The 13,885-nt window shown below is 34.6% G+C and overlaps 1 protein-coding gene across 1 annotated transcript in view; it reads left to right on the forward strand.

The window, feature by feature from the left end:
• The window catches only part of LOC130867349 (uncharacterized), a 425,312-nt gene that overhangs the window by 63,551 nt on the left and 347,876 nt on the right, over positions 1-13,885 (forward strand). The window lies entirely within an intron of this gene.

Below are 13,885 nucleotides of genomic sequence, written 5' to 3' on the forward strand. Positions count from 1 at the left end.
GATAGGTCGGTTTGGGGGCAGAGTGAGCCTTATAGCTTGCAGTGTCTGTTTGATAGGGTGGGGGTCTTGGAACAGCCTACCTGCAGGAAACTTGCATGTTGGCTGACTAGGGAAGCTGATACAGGTTGGGGGCTGGGATTTTTGCCTCGATATGGAGGTCATAGAGTGTGGGGTGTCCTGTTGGGTTAGTAGTCACTCACCTCTTGGTCCTTTCTGTATAGTAGCAGGCTGTGTTTCAGAGTTCCACTCTAGAATACCTTTTATGAAACATTAATATTGAAATAGTAATACTTTCTGTATCCAAAAGGACACATGTGGTATGCTACAGTTTCTTACTGAAAAGATAGTTTTTTAAAACCTTATGAAGAAACATTCAAATCCACTAATGGATATTTTTGTTAAGATATTCCTTTTTTGATTAGAACACTGGAAGATGCAACTTGTTTATTAATTCTGAATCTCTGAACCCCTTTTATAATAGTAGTAATTGATGTTCAAACTTAGAAATGGTATCACGAGTGTTATGTTTAAAACCATCAGTTTACCTTGCATAAAGCCGTTTTTAAATGAGAGATGGTGCCTGCCTGTTCGATTCTGGCTGCCCAGACACAATTAATCACATAGAAACTATATCAATTAAAATTTGGTTTAGCCCGCAGCTTAGGAATATTCCTAACTAGCTCTTACATCTTAAATTAACCCATTTCTATTCATCTGTGTATCATCATGAGGCTGTGGTCTACCGGTAAGTTTCCAGTATCTATCTACTTTGACAGCTATGTGATGTCTTTTTGACTCCACCTACTCTCTCTCTATATCTCTTCGAGCCTGGCTATATTCTGCCCTGATGTAGGCCAAAGCAGCTTCCTTATTAACCAATACTAATAAAATATTACATAATAGTCACAGCATACAGAGGGGAATCCTACATCATCTTCCCTTTCTGTTTAAATAAAAAGAAAAGTTTTAACTTTAATATAGTAAAATTGCATATAACAAAACAGGTATCAGACAAGAATTATAGTTACATTATTTTTTTTTTTTTTTTTTTAAGGAGTGGAACCTAATCTTTATTTACAGGACACTGTAGGATACGAAATTCCACATAGAAATAAGAAACGCAGAGGACAGCTTCATATAGTATGTACAGTTTACAACTGTTCAAGTATAGTTTTTGTAAAAAGTGCTACAATAACAAACCACATTTAAAAAGAGTTCTTAGAGAAAACAGTAAGACAAATTTATGAGAAACACAGCACATAGTTAACAACTTTGTGCCTCAGCTGGACATTAGAAGTTAAAAGTCCCGGGAGCCCCATCCTGAACTTGAAAGGCAAAGCCTTCAGAGGTAGCTTCTGGCACCACGTTTTGATCTTCCTCTTCCTCCACTGAAAAATACTTCTCAATCAAGCTCAACGAGGCTTTGTATACAGACTCATTTTCATGGCTCTGTAGTGCTTCAATTTTGTCCAAGCCCCCACACTCTTCAATCATCATACTGAGTTTCTCTGTCTCACCTAGTTTCTCAGCAGCCTGAAAGATATTTGAAATGGCATCAAGAATAACCAAAATAATTTTGGTATCTTTTGCACTTAAGAGGTTCGTCAAAGGTTCTATTATGCCACAATGAACAAGATACACAATCTGTTTAACTGTCCCACCACTGGTGTAGTTGGTTACAGCCCACACAGCTTCCTTCTGTGTCTTAAAGTCGGCCTTAGAGAGGACACCAACAAGAAATGGGACTAAGCCATGATTCACAACTTGCTGTATCTGGTCCTGGCGTCCAGCTGTGATGTTTGACATTGTCCACGTGGCTTCCTTTTGAATGTTAGTTATGAGTCTAAAGCTTCATATCTAATTTATCTTTTATTATAACTATGAAAAACTATAATTATCTGTTTTCAGCTCCATTAAAGACCCTGTTCAGCTCCATTAAAGACCCTGGAAGGATGTAATATTGCCTAAGTAAACAGGAAGTGCATTATAAGCAGCTTTCAAACTTCTAGAAATGAGAGAGACATATTGCTGCCTAGACAGTAACCCAAAGTTCTTCTACAGTATTGAGGCACACATCTTCAGCCTTCAGACCCACAGTACCTGGCAGACTCTTTCATGAAACAGGAAATTTCAAAGATTTTTTTGCATATATTGGCAGTTTGTCCGTTACTTCTGTATTCTTCAGAATATCTGGCAAACTCTTTCATGAAGCAGGAACCCTGAAGGACTGTCTGACTTTTAGTTAGCTTCACCAGTCATTTTTATGTGGCCCCTGCATGTCCAGTTCATACAGCATACCATCAAGCAGTGTAGATAAGAGCAGTTTCAGTTTCTTGACAAAAAGGCTAGCCTTGTCACACTGAAGGCAAATTCCATAACAAGGTTTTGCAATGCCCATCAACTCCTCTGAAGTAATTAATGCTGCCAGAAGCAGACATGTTTCACTGTTGAGAAAAGTCTAAGTTCTTGAAACCTTTTAAATGTAATATTCTGTAGGTCTTTGAAGTGTTGAGGATTATCTAACTGAAATATATCTCCGTATATCTGGCAAAACTAACATGACCATAAGTTTAACTATTATAAATGACTATTAATCTGCAATTTTAAATGAGATGTACACACAATAACCTTAAACAAGAGAAGAAATACATATACACAATGCAACAAAATCGACCTTAAATATGAATCAGTAGAACAAGATCCAAAACAATGCAAAGTATTTATCTATATATTGTGTACAAGTGATCAAAACAGATGATTAAAATTATACTCAGTTATTCCGAGTCTACCAGAATTGACTTGATTATATCATGATTAAGTACAGGGAGATGAGTACCTGTAATAAATAAAAACATATCTATCCTACCAGTTATATTGGGATGGAAGACATACATTTCAGGAATATTTAATATATCTCCTTGACCAACCAGAATTTTATTCTTTAAACTTTCTCCTCTGTAACCTTTAGAACTAAGCATTCTTTTTAGAGTTAAGTATTTTGCTGTAGTGACTGCAGTGTCATTGGCATCATTGTTCTCAGAAATAGACTTATCTTTTCATGTCATTACTTGATATATAAAAAGGAAAAAAATCCTATAATTGATTTTTAAATCTATACAGACTTACTTACAAATATAGAAAATAAAAACAAATATAGCCTTTAATTTTATCTTATTAAGATCTGTGATGGCCACTTCAGCCAGTTAACATTTGGGGCCACCTTCACAAAAAAAAAAAAAAAAGAAGAAGAAGAAGAAAAGAAAAAAAGGAAGGAAGGAGAAAGAAAGAAAGAGCCATTTTATCTCATTTTATCTAGCATCTGAATAAAGAATTTAGTGGTTTGACATGATGAAGTAGATTTTTGACACAATTATGAGTTTAATCAGGATGTACAAGTGAAGACTATAATTGGGGCATGAAGAGAAACAATCACAAGAAGAAAAAATATATACAGATATGGACAGAGCTTCTTGCTTTCCTTTGCTTTCTTCAAATACTGATCTCTATTAGAATGTTTATTTTTAAAATATATTTTTACAAACATAGTTTAATAAAAGTTTAATACAACTCTGAATATTATCATTTCTTTTACAAAGTCTTGCTTAAAGACTTGACAAAGATTTTTTATTTTATGATCTATTTTAAAATACTTATTCTTCTTGCATACATTGCATAACAACCACAGTTTCTCCTCCTTTCAGTCCTCTCACCCCCTCCTTAGATTAAATGTTAATTTCTTAGATTTTGTGTGTTTTTCTGTCTTCTGTACCAGTCATCCTATAAGCGAACATTTTAATCTTGTTTAGAGACAGTTCTGTCATTGGTATGATTAACCAAGTGTGTGATTTGGCAATGAGTGAAACTTGTTCTTTTTAGCATATTTAGAATAACTAGAATTTGATAGTAAGTAGTTACACTTGCTTGTTACAGTTGCTTGTTAAAGAGAAAGTAGTCATTATAAATGGTGAATAATTTTTTTTGATTTATACAATTTAATGATTATCTTTTAAAATATACCTAAATTACTGGGTATGGAGTGGTATCTCCTCTGTAATTTGTATTACATCATCCTTCTACTAATAACTTGTGCATCACTTGACTACCTGTATCTCATGTGAAAAATACCTATTCAAGTCGTTGCTCAAGTTTTAAAACTGTCAATTTTATTTTACTTAATCATTTATTATTTTATTACTTAATATTTTAAAGTTTATGTGTGTTTCTATAAGCATGAGCGTCCATATACCATGCCACAAGTGTCAGAAGAAAATTTCATGTTGCAGTCCATGGCTTACACTTTATTAGAGACAAAGTCTCTTGTTTACCTCTCTGTGTATGCCAGGATAATTGGCACAGAAACTGAAGGAGCTCGCACAGCAGCTACTAGAGAGCTAAACATAGATTTTCATTCTTCTATACAGTCATCACTAGGCATCCCGTGAGCCCACGATGTAGCCCTGTTCATGATCCTTAACAACTAACAAACATTTGTTAAATAGTAATTGTCTATAATTCTTGTTTTGTAAATGTGTAAATCCTAGTTTTTTTCTCACAGTGCATATCATCTCAATAGATAAAACATCCAGGGAGGAAAATGAAGCTAGTTCATAATGATTTAAAGATGTACATATAATAAGTGGCCATTGAAGTATTGTAGATTAATATTGAGAAAAGTCTTTTCTGTAGATTACTGCCAGCCTATCATGTACCTTTTTTAATGCAGTATTTTACTCTGGAATTATTCAAACACACCATCTTGTCAGATATTTTTAAGTATTTGCTATCTATAATAAAATACATATGTGAGATAACAAAAATAAATAAATCAGGTATTTAGCTCTTCCTCTGAACATACTTAGGTCCTTTGGGAGTATATCCTGGAGAATTAAATATGGCCTTCCATGAAGAAAAGGGGTATACTTCCTTCAGAAAGAATACAGTTCACATCAAGTCCCATCTCTTTGCAAGCAGAGTGTAGTTGATTTCAGCCCCTGTTTCATCTCTCACCTAACATCTGAGTCCTGAACATAAATGATTAAAGGTATATGACTGGTGAACTTTTAGAGTTCCAAATGTTTAGAATAATGTAGTAAGATTACTTTATTTTCTGTTTTGATCTTTACTAGGAAATTAAGTGAGGAGCTGCGGGCCACTTCCCACCTCCCGGCTTCCAGCCACCGGCTAGCTTTACCTGAAATAAGAACACACAAATTGTATTCTTTTAAATTCTGTAGTGAGAAGGCGAGCAGGCCTGCTTTTCATCCTGCCCAGCTCCCACATAGCTAGCTTAGCCCTGGAAATAACAACACACAAATTGTATTCATTTAAACACTGCCTTGCCCATTAGTTCTAGCCTCTTACTGTCTAATTCTCACATCTTGTTTAACCCATTTCTCTTAATGTGTGTAGTACCACGAGGTAGTGGCTTACTGGGAAGATTCTAGCCTACGTCCATCTTGGGTCGGAGCTTCATCGTGTCTTCCTAACTCTGCTTTCTTTCTCCCAGCATTCTGTTCTGTCTACTCCATCCACCTAAGGGCTGGCCTATCAAAGGCCAAGGCAGTTTCTTTATTAACCAATGAAAGTAACACATAGACAGATGACCCTCCTCCATCATTTCCCCTTTTTCTGTTTAAACAAAAAAAGCTTTCATGTTAACATAGTAAAACTACATATAACAAAACAGTTATCAAGCAAGAATTACAATTACAATATTTAGATCTATTTTATCTTTTACCATAACAAAGGAAAACTATAACTAACCATTCTTCAACTCTATCAGGGACTCCAGAGGATATAATATTACCTAATTAAACAAGAAATAAGCAACTTCCAAACTCTAGAAATGACAGAGACATCTCGCTGCCTTGACAGTCACCCAAAGTTCTTTTGTACCATTGGGGCATCTATCTTTTGCCTTCAGGCCCATAGTATCTAGCAGACTTTTCCATGAAGCAAGAAAATTCAAAGACAGTTCAGTCACTTTTTTCTGTGTCCTGCAGAATGTCTCACAGACTCTTTCATGAGTCAGGAACCCCAAAAGACCATCTCACCTTTAGGCAAGTTCAGCAGTCCTCTTTCTGTAGGTTCTTTGTGTCCAGTTTATGCAACAGCCCAGGCAAGAGCAGTTTCTTGCCTAAATAGCTATCAAACTCCATAAGGAGCCTCTTCGATGCCCATCTTCCTCTTGAAGTAGATTGGTGCTTCCAGGAACAGACGTGTCTTATTGTCCTAAAAAGCCCTAAGTTATTAAAACATTAAATTTCATATTCTGTAGTCTTTGAAAGATATAAAGAATGCCTATCTAACTGAAATATATCTCCATATATCTAGAAAATGTAACATGACTACAAACTTGATTATTATTGATGATTATCCATTAACAAACTATATACATTACATTTTTAAATGAACTACAAAATCACAATACCTTAATCAAGAGTAGAAATACATATACATATAACAAAATCGACCTTAAAGTTATATCAATGAAGTAAAATTTATATCAATGTAAATTATTCATATCTATATTATATCACCCTTTAAATGTAAAAGAACATTTATAAACAATATCTGGGAATATGGACGGAGTTATTTCTCTCCAAACTTCTTCCTGCTGTATAGGGACACTGTTAATCAGATCTTTCATGGTGTAACTTGTGTGCCAGGTTCATCTCAGATGGCAGTTGATTGAAGTAATTTTTTGAGGGTGTTCACAGCAACCTTTCAGGAGGGCGTGGTCTATCATACCATATTGGGATAGAAGCAATCCACTGGGTCTCATCCTCTGTAAAAGCAAAAGAAGAACCTCTTTTCCAAAGCATCATGTTCTTAGATCCAAATTCTGAAGTCAAGGTATTTTCAAAATATCTATCTTGGATTAGTTCAGCAGCATTTATGAACAAATATCTTTTAGCAGCTGTTATTCCTTCCTCAGCATTCAAACAATTCAAAGAGAGCATAATAGCATACAGTATCAAGATTCTCTGTGTATTTTCCATCTTTGTGTGGCTTTATTCTAACCTCTATTTTGTTTATTTTTACTTTTATTTTTTGAGACAGGTTCTCTGTATATCTTTGTCCTGGAATAACTCTGTAGACTAGGCTGTTCTTGAACTCACAGAGATCCACTGGTCTCTGCCTCCCAGGCATTGAGATTAAAGGTGTTTCCTACCACACCTTGCAGTCACAGAGGTCAATCTACCTCTGCCCCTTGAAGTCACAGAGGTCAATCTCCCTCTGCCTCCCAAGTGTTGGGATTAAAGGTGTGTACCACCACACCCAAACTACTCTCTTTTTTTCTTTCTTTTTTTTACATTAAGAACTTTAACTTTTAGCCTGCATATATTTTTAACACACTGTAAACCATTTAGAGGTTTTCTTTGTCTTTGAATCTTTCTTTACTGTATATCTCTCTTTTTTTGACCACATGAGCTTTTAATTAACTAAGCAATATGGGTAGGATTAAAGCCGTGGCTTTGCTGGCTAGGTCCAGCCCATTCCTTAGCTTTCCAGCCTCATGGCAGATGTACCCGCTATAGCCATTTTTATTGCCACAACTCTGTGGCATTTCAAAGTCCTTGCCAGCAGCAGCATTCTGCTCACAGACCACACTCAGTCGGACTGCCTGCCTGAAAGAGTCAGAGTTTGCCCTGGCAGGGCAGCCCAGAAAACCAGCATTTTAAAACGGTGTAGCGTTTTTCCTGCTACAGCTGAAAATGGAAAAGCATTCGTTCAGCTTTTCTTCAACACTGTTTAAGTGTTTTGTGGCAGGACCTCTTAAAAGAGCTACAGGGTTTTGCAGCTAAAGCTGAGTCAGGAAGCCTCTCTTAAATGAGAGTGCTTGCTTGCCTCTAGCAACCAGAACAGACCCAAGAAATTGCTGCTACCAAGAAAATATGCTTTACTCTATTCTTTCCCAAGCTTTCTCAGGCTTTCTGTGGATTCAGTTATCCATGTCAGGGCACCATCTGTAGTGATGAGGCAAGCAGGCCTGCTTTTCGTCCCGCCCGGCTCCTGCACGGCTAGCTTTACACCCGAAATAACAACACACAAATTGTATTCTTTTAAACACTGCCTGGCCCATTAGTTTCAGCCTCTTATTGGCTAATTCTCACATCTTGCTTAACCCATTTCTAATAATGTGTGTAGCACCATGAAGTGGTGGCTTACCAGGAAAGATTCAGCATGTTTGACCTGGCAGCTGGCTCCATGGCGTCTGACCTCACTTCCCTTCTTCCCAGCATTCTTTTCTGTCTACTCCACTCACCTATTTTCTGACCTATCAGGCCAAGCAGTTTCTTTATTAATTAACTCATGAAAGCAACGAATAGACAGAGGACCCTCCTCCATCAAGAAGCAAAAATAATTTAAAGTAAATTTTAAAAGTTACTTGGTTAATGATAGAAGCTTCATGTCAGTGTGTCAGTTTATTAGGAATAAATTCAATTTGCTTATAAATTAGTCAGATACTAAGGAATTTTGCTGTACCACATGAACAATACTTAGAAAAATAAATATTTTTCTTCTTTTTTCTCTTAAAGTGTTCAGAGGTTTATGATTTAAAAGTACATGTAACATTTTAAACAGTTTAATTAATTTCAGTTGTACAAAACTATACAAATTTGTCTTTTTTATGAGTTTTTATAAATGAACAGAAATTGAGGATAAATGATTATTTATGACATAGAAAATGTGATAATGGATTTTTTTTTAATGTAGTAGTTTGTATCCTGAGAACTGTATTGAGTCCCTGCCAGAATTCTCCAAGAACATCTTGATAGGCATCTCAATTCTTTGTATTGAACTTCAGGAAAATATGCTGAGTAATTTTCTTGATGAATCCTTAGAATCTATGCTGACAGTGGAATTGTCAAAATAATTGGTTGAAGTGGCTGAAATAATATATGTAGTAGCAATTTCATATTACCAGCTTAAGACCAATGAAACTCACCTGAATTAATACATAAAGTTCTACTTCCATAACTTGAAATGACATTCTGATAAAACCACTGTAATTCACTTTCATAAGGTGAGCAGTCACTACTTACATATGGACTAGTTAGTGTCTAGTGCTTATTTTAATTGATTGATATATTTCCCCAACTGCAAAAAAAATGACAGATGTATGTAAAGGAGGTTTATTTCTTAACCTTCATTAGGTAAAAATTTCTCAATAATGCACAAACCTTGAGAGATCTATGCTTTGCAAATATTTAAGTTTGATCTGGTATGGGACATCTCTTGGTTTCTTATTTTTACTGTTACATTAGTGTGCTGCTAACTTTCTTGAAACAGTTCTCTGAATCTTAAAAATTATCCTTTGCTCTTCTAGTGTGCCTCACAGTACTTAACACAGTATGAAAGTTGCTAAGTTAAATTTTGTAGATTGGTTTATTAATAAAGGAATATACCTTTAAGGGAATGATAGAACATTCTATTTACTTAAGATAGCTTCACAACTTTTAGCTAGTTATTTTTGAGATAGTGTTGTATTTTATTTCCTCAAGTAGTCTGTAAATTGCTATGAAGCACAGGTCTGTCATGAACTCGTGATCCCAGTGCCTCAGTTTCTAAGTACTGGAATTATAGTATCATACCAGAGAACTCAGTTTCTCTAAGAATTATGATAGAAGTTAAAGTTTGAGAACAACTGCATTAAGTTGTAACTGAAAAGAAAATAATGAAAACAGTACCAGCAATTGACTAAGTGTAATACTACCATTAATGCCACACACACACACACACACACACACACACACACACACACACACACACAAAATCATGTCCTTGTGCTTGCCTATCCACAGGCCTAAAGCAGATAGCAGATAGCAAGTGTCTTCTTCTGTCTACCAGAGTCTTGCCATTTCAGTTAAGGTGGCTAGCCAGTAAGCTTTCAGGATTCACCTGTATCTACTTCACAACATTTGATTTAAAGACACAGCAGGCACAGCTATTCCCTGAGTTTATATGGGTGCTCGAGCATTTGTCTCACAGCAAGTGCTGCAACCTACTGATCCATTTCCCTGTCCTATACCACATTCATATTTAACTTTTCTACCAATGTTAACAGTTGGTTCTTATGAAATGTATAATTTTTTCCACAAAGGCATTATTTAAATTTTTATGAATCTAACTAAAGTTTCTTAAGAGGGATGTTGTGTTGCATGGAGGGGCCGCTTGTTTGTCCCAGCTGCCTGGCTAGCTTAGCCCTGAAATAACCACAACGAAACTGTATTAGTTAAAACACTACTTGTCCCATTAACTCTAACTTCTTATTGGCTAACTCTTTTTTTTTTTTTTTTTTTTTTTTTTTTGGTGGCACACACCTTTAATTCCAGTACTCAGGAGACAGAGTTAGGTGGATGGATCTCTGTGAATTTAAGGCCAGCCTGATCTACAGAGTGAGTTCCAGGATGGTTGACAAGCACATACCAAGTGTGTGTACATCCCTGGATTCCATCCCCAGCTCTGATATATGAAAATAAACTTGGCATTAGAAAGAATGAGGGTTGGCTAACTCTTACATCTTAGTTTAACCCATTTTTATTAATCTGTGTATCACCACATAGAAGTGGCTTACCAGCTAAGTTTTGGCAGCATATCTTACTCTGGCGGTGGATCCATGGTGTCTCCCTGACTCTGCCATTCTTTCTCCCAGCATCCAGTTCTGTCTCCCCGCCTACCTAAGTTCTGCCCTATCAACAGGCCAAGGTAGTTTCTTTATTCATTAACTAAGGAAAACAACATATAGATAGATGGACCTCCTACACCATTCCCCTTTTCTGTTTAAACAACAAGGAAGGCTTTAACTTTAACATAGTAAAATTACATATAACCAAAGATTTATCAAACAAGAATTAGTTACAATATTTATATCTACTTTATCTTTTATCATAACTAAGGAAAACTGTAATTATAAATTTTCAACTCCATCAAGTTTGACTATTATATATGATTATCTATTAACCTGTATTTCTTAATTATACATTACATTTTATATGAGCTACACAATCTCATTAACTTAATCAAGATCAGAAATACATATACATATAACAAAATTGACGTTAAATTTGTATCAATAAATCAAGATCCATATCAATGCAAATCTCTATAGCATATTCTTGAAATGTAAACACACATTTATAAACAATATTTGGGAATGTGGGTATAGTTGGTTCCTATGAAATGTACATTTTTTCCACAAAGGCATTATTTAAATGTTTATGAATCTAACTAAAGTTTCTTAATTGGGATGTTGTATATGGACATTGATATGAAATGCAATTCTTGTGAGAGAAGTGCGTAAAATATAACAAGCAGAATAGAACTTTCTTTAAATTTAGTCTATCAGAAATGTTCTATGGTTGAATCTTAAAAGGTGTTATGCTCACTGAATGATGTCTAACACAGGAATAAGATATAAAAGGACAGTATTCATGTATTTACCACCCATATTTCTGATTAAAGCATTTAGAAAAAAATAGAGCCTAGAAAACAGCTTTCACAAAGAGAATATTTTGGGCAACTGTTGGTATCATATATAATATTATACAGATACCAGAAATACATTACTAAAGCAATTTTCAGTAATCTTTACAAAAAGTCACATTATGATCTGTCTTCTAAAGAAAAGAGTAGCTTAGAGAGAAAATAGCTCATTGTTATACTCAAGTGCCTACATCACTTATTACTGTGAGGACACATTCAATCTTTTTTCTCCATTTAAAGACTTAGTTCTTTTACAGTGATACAGATTTTATTTATGACATCTACTTTGTGATTTACTAGATGAATTTCTAATCCATCTAAATCCTAGATATATTTAGCTGATTCTCCCAGTTTTAGCAGCTATTAATTGCCTGTAACTCTTCATCTAGGGATAGAGTCTTATGAGATTTCCCATATCTATGTTGGCTATTAACTGTCATTGTGCCACCATATTGTTAAGATTTCATGAGTTTAACTCCCTGACATTTCATAGGAAATGTCATGGTCCTCAGGCTCTTATTATCTAGAAGACAGTATTTAATAGTAGATGCTCTTATTCTTTCATTCTTACAGTCTTTCTGCTCCTTTTCTGCAGGTGGCAATTTACTGGTTTAGGGAAGTGGTAGTAATACATAAATTACTTGGGAATTTAGGAAACTAGAATTAAAATTTGTACAAACACATGTGCACAGTGATACATAAGAAAACATTTAAATATGATACCAGACTAGAAAGATATGTTGACAGTAAAGAACACCTGCTTCTCTTGTAAAAGACATAGAGGACTGGAGTTCTATTCCCAGAATTTATAGTAAGTGACACACAATCTCCTATAACTCCAGCTTCAGGGGATCTAACACCCCCTTTGTGCTTCTACAGGGACCCACAGGGACCTATAGGTATGTATGTATACATATACACATGTATTAAAAGAATAATCTTTAAAATATTATACTGATCATGTAACCTGTGAATAAATATTATTTATAGAAAGCTCTTGGGAAAATGTGACATAGGATATAAGTGGAAATTCCAAGTAGGTGTGAGTGTGTGTACCATGGGAATCATATTGAAAACATACATGTTTACAGTGATAGCATTATATTTGATTATAATTTTTGATAGTAATTTAAGAATTGCAAATATGGCTGTGAGAAAGTATATCAAAATACAGATGGTTTTACAATCTGGAACCTTGCATGCCAGATACTGTGTGCGAGCCTTCTGCCTTTAATGGATGTTGTTGCTTTGAAGTGGTATTCTGATTGACTGGAAATTTAAACGTTTTTCTTCATGTGAAATGTCTCCTTGGATATTTGAGATAGATTTTATTATTCAAAACTATGCTTCATTTATTCAGTTTTCATTCTTCCTTAAAGAAATAGAAATAGCTAGAAATATGTTAATCAAAAATACAGTATTTAATGGCTCAAAAGATTTCATACACAAAAGAAGACCAAAACAGAACATAATTGCGTTGTTCAAAATTAAGTGATCCAGATTACAGGTTATATATTAATACATCTGTTGATCCTGTTCTAAGTTCAAATGTTTTATCTCACGCTTTAATAGTAAATTTCAGTACAGTAGTTTGTAAAAGGAAAGGTAAACAGTTCTATCATGTGGAAAAATTAAATTTTACTATATCTGCAGTTCAAATATTTACTCATCTATAAAATATTTTATACTTAATGAAAAGAAAATAAATATAAATATGCTGAGATAGCGACCTTCAACATTAGAAACGTTACATTTTCCTATCTTAATAATAATTGTTATTTTTCTGTTTTTTTATATTATTGAACAAGGAAAATTTCTTTTTGAGACAGGGTTTCTCTGTAGCTTTGGAGCCTGTCCTGAAACTAGCTCTTGTAGACCAGGCTGGTCTTGAACTCACAGAGATCTGCCTGCCTCTGCCTCCCGAGTGCTGGGATTAAAGGCATGTACCACCACTGCCCGGCTGAACAAAGAATTTTTTATACCAAGCATAAAGAAGGGGAAATGGACATCTGAATGTCCATATTTAGGAATGTTGACTTTTGATAGGTAGCTTCACTATTTATATTTGAAGTACAGAGACAATCATTACTAATTTGTGACTAATCTAGAGAAAGAATATCCTTATATGCAGTAATAAAATTAAAAAACTTCAAAATAAAAGAAATATATCCATATATATTTAAAATACATATTGAAGTAAGAATGAAATAGAAAAAACTAATAGAGTTTTTTTAAGATGTCTTCCTACAATAGTTAAGATTGCAAACATGATTTTAATTAGCATATAAGCACAAAAAATATATGATTGAAAACTACTTAACAAGATTGAAAAGCAGTTTAAATATATTTCATAAAATCTTATTTATATTTTCCAATTAGATAGTAAATCACTTAA

This window comes from Chionomys nivalis, chromosome X (genome assembly GCF_950005125.1).
Source record: "Chionomys nivalis chromosome X, mChiNiv1.1, whole genome shotgun sequence".
NCBI classification, from domain to species: Eukaryota; Metazoa; Chordata; class Mammalia; order Rodentia; family Cricetidae; genus Chionomys; species Chionomys nivalis.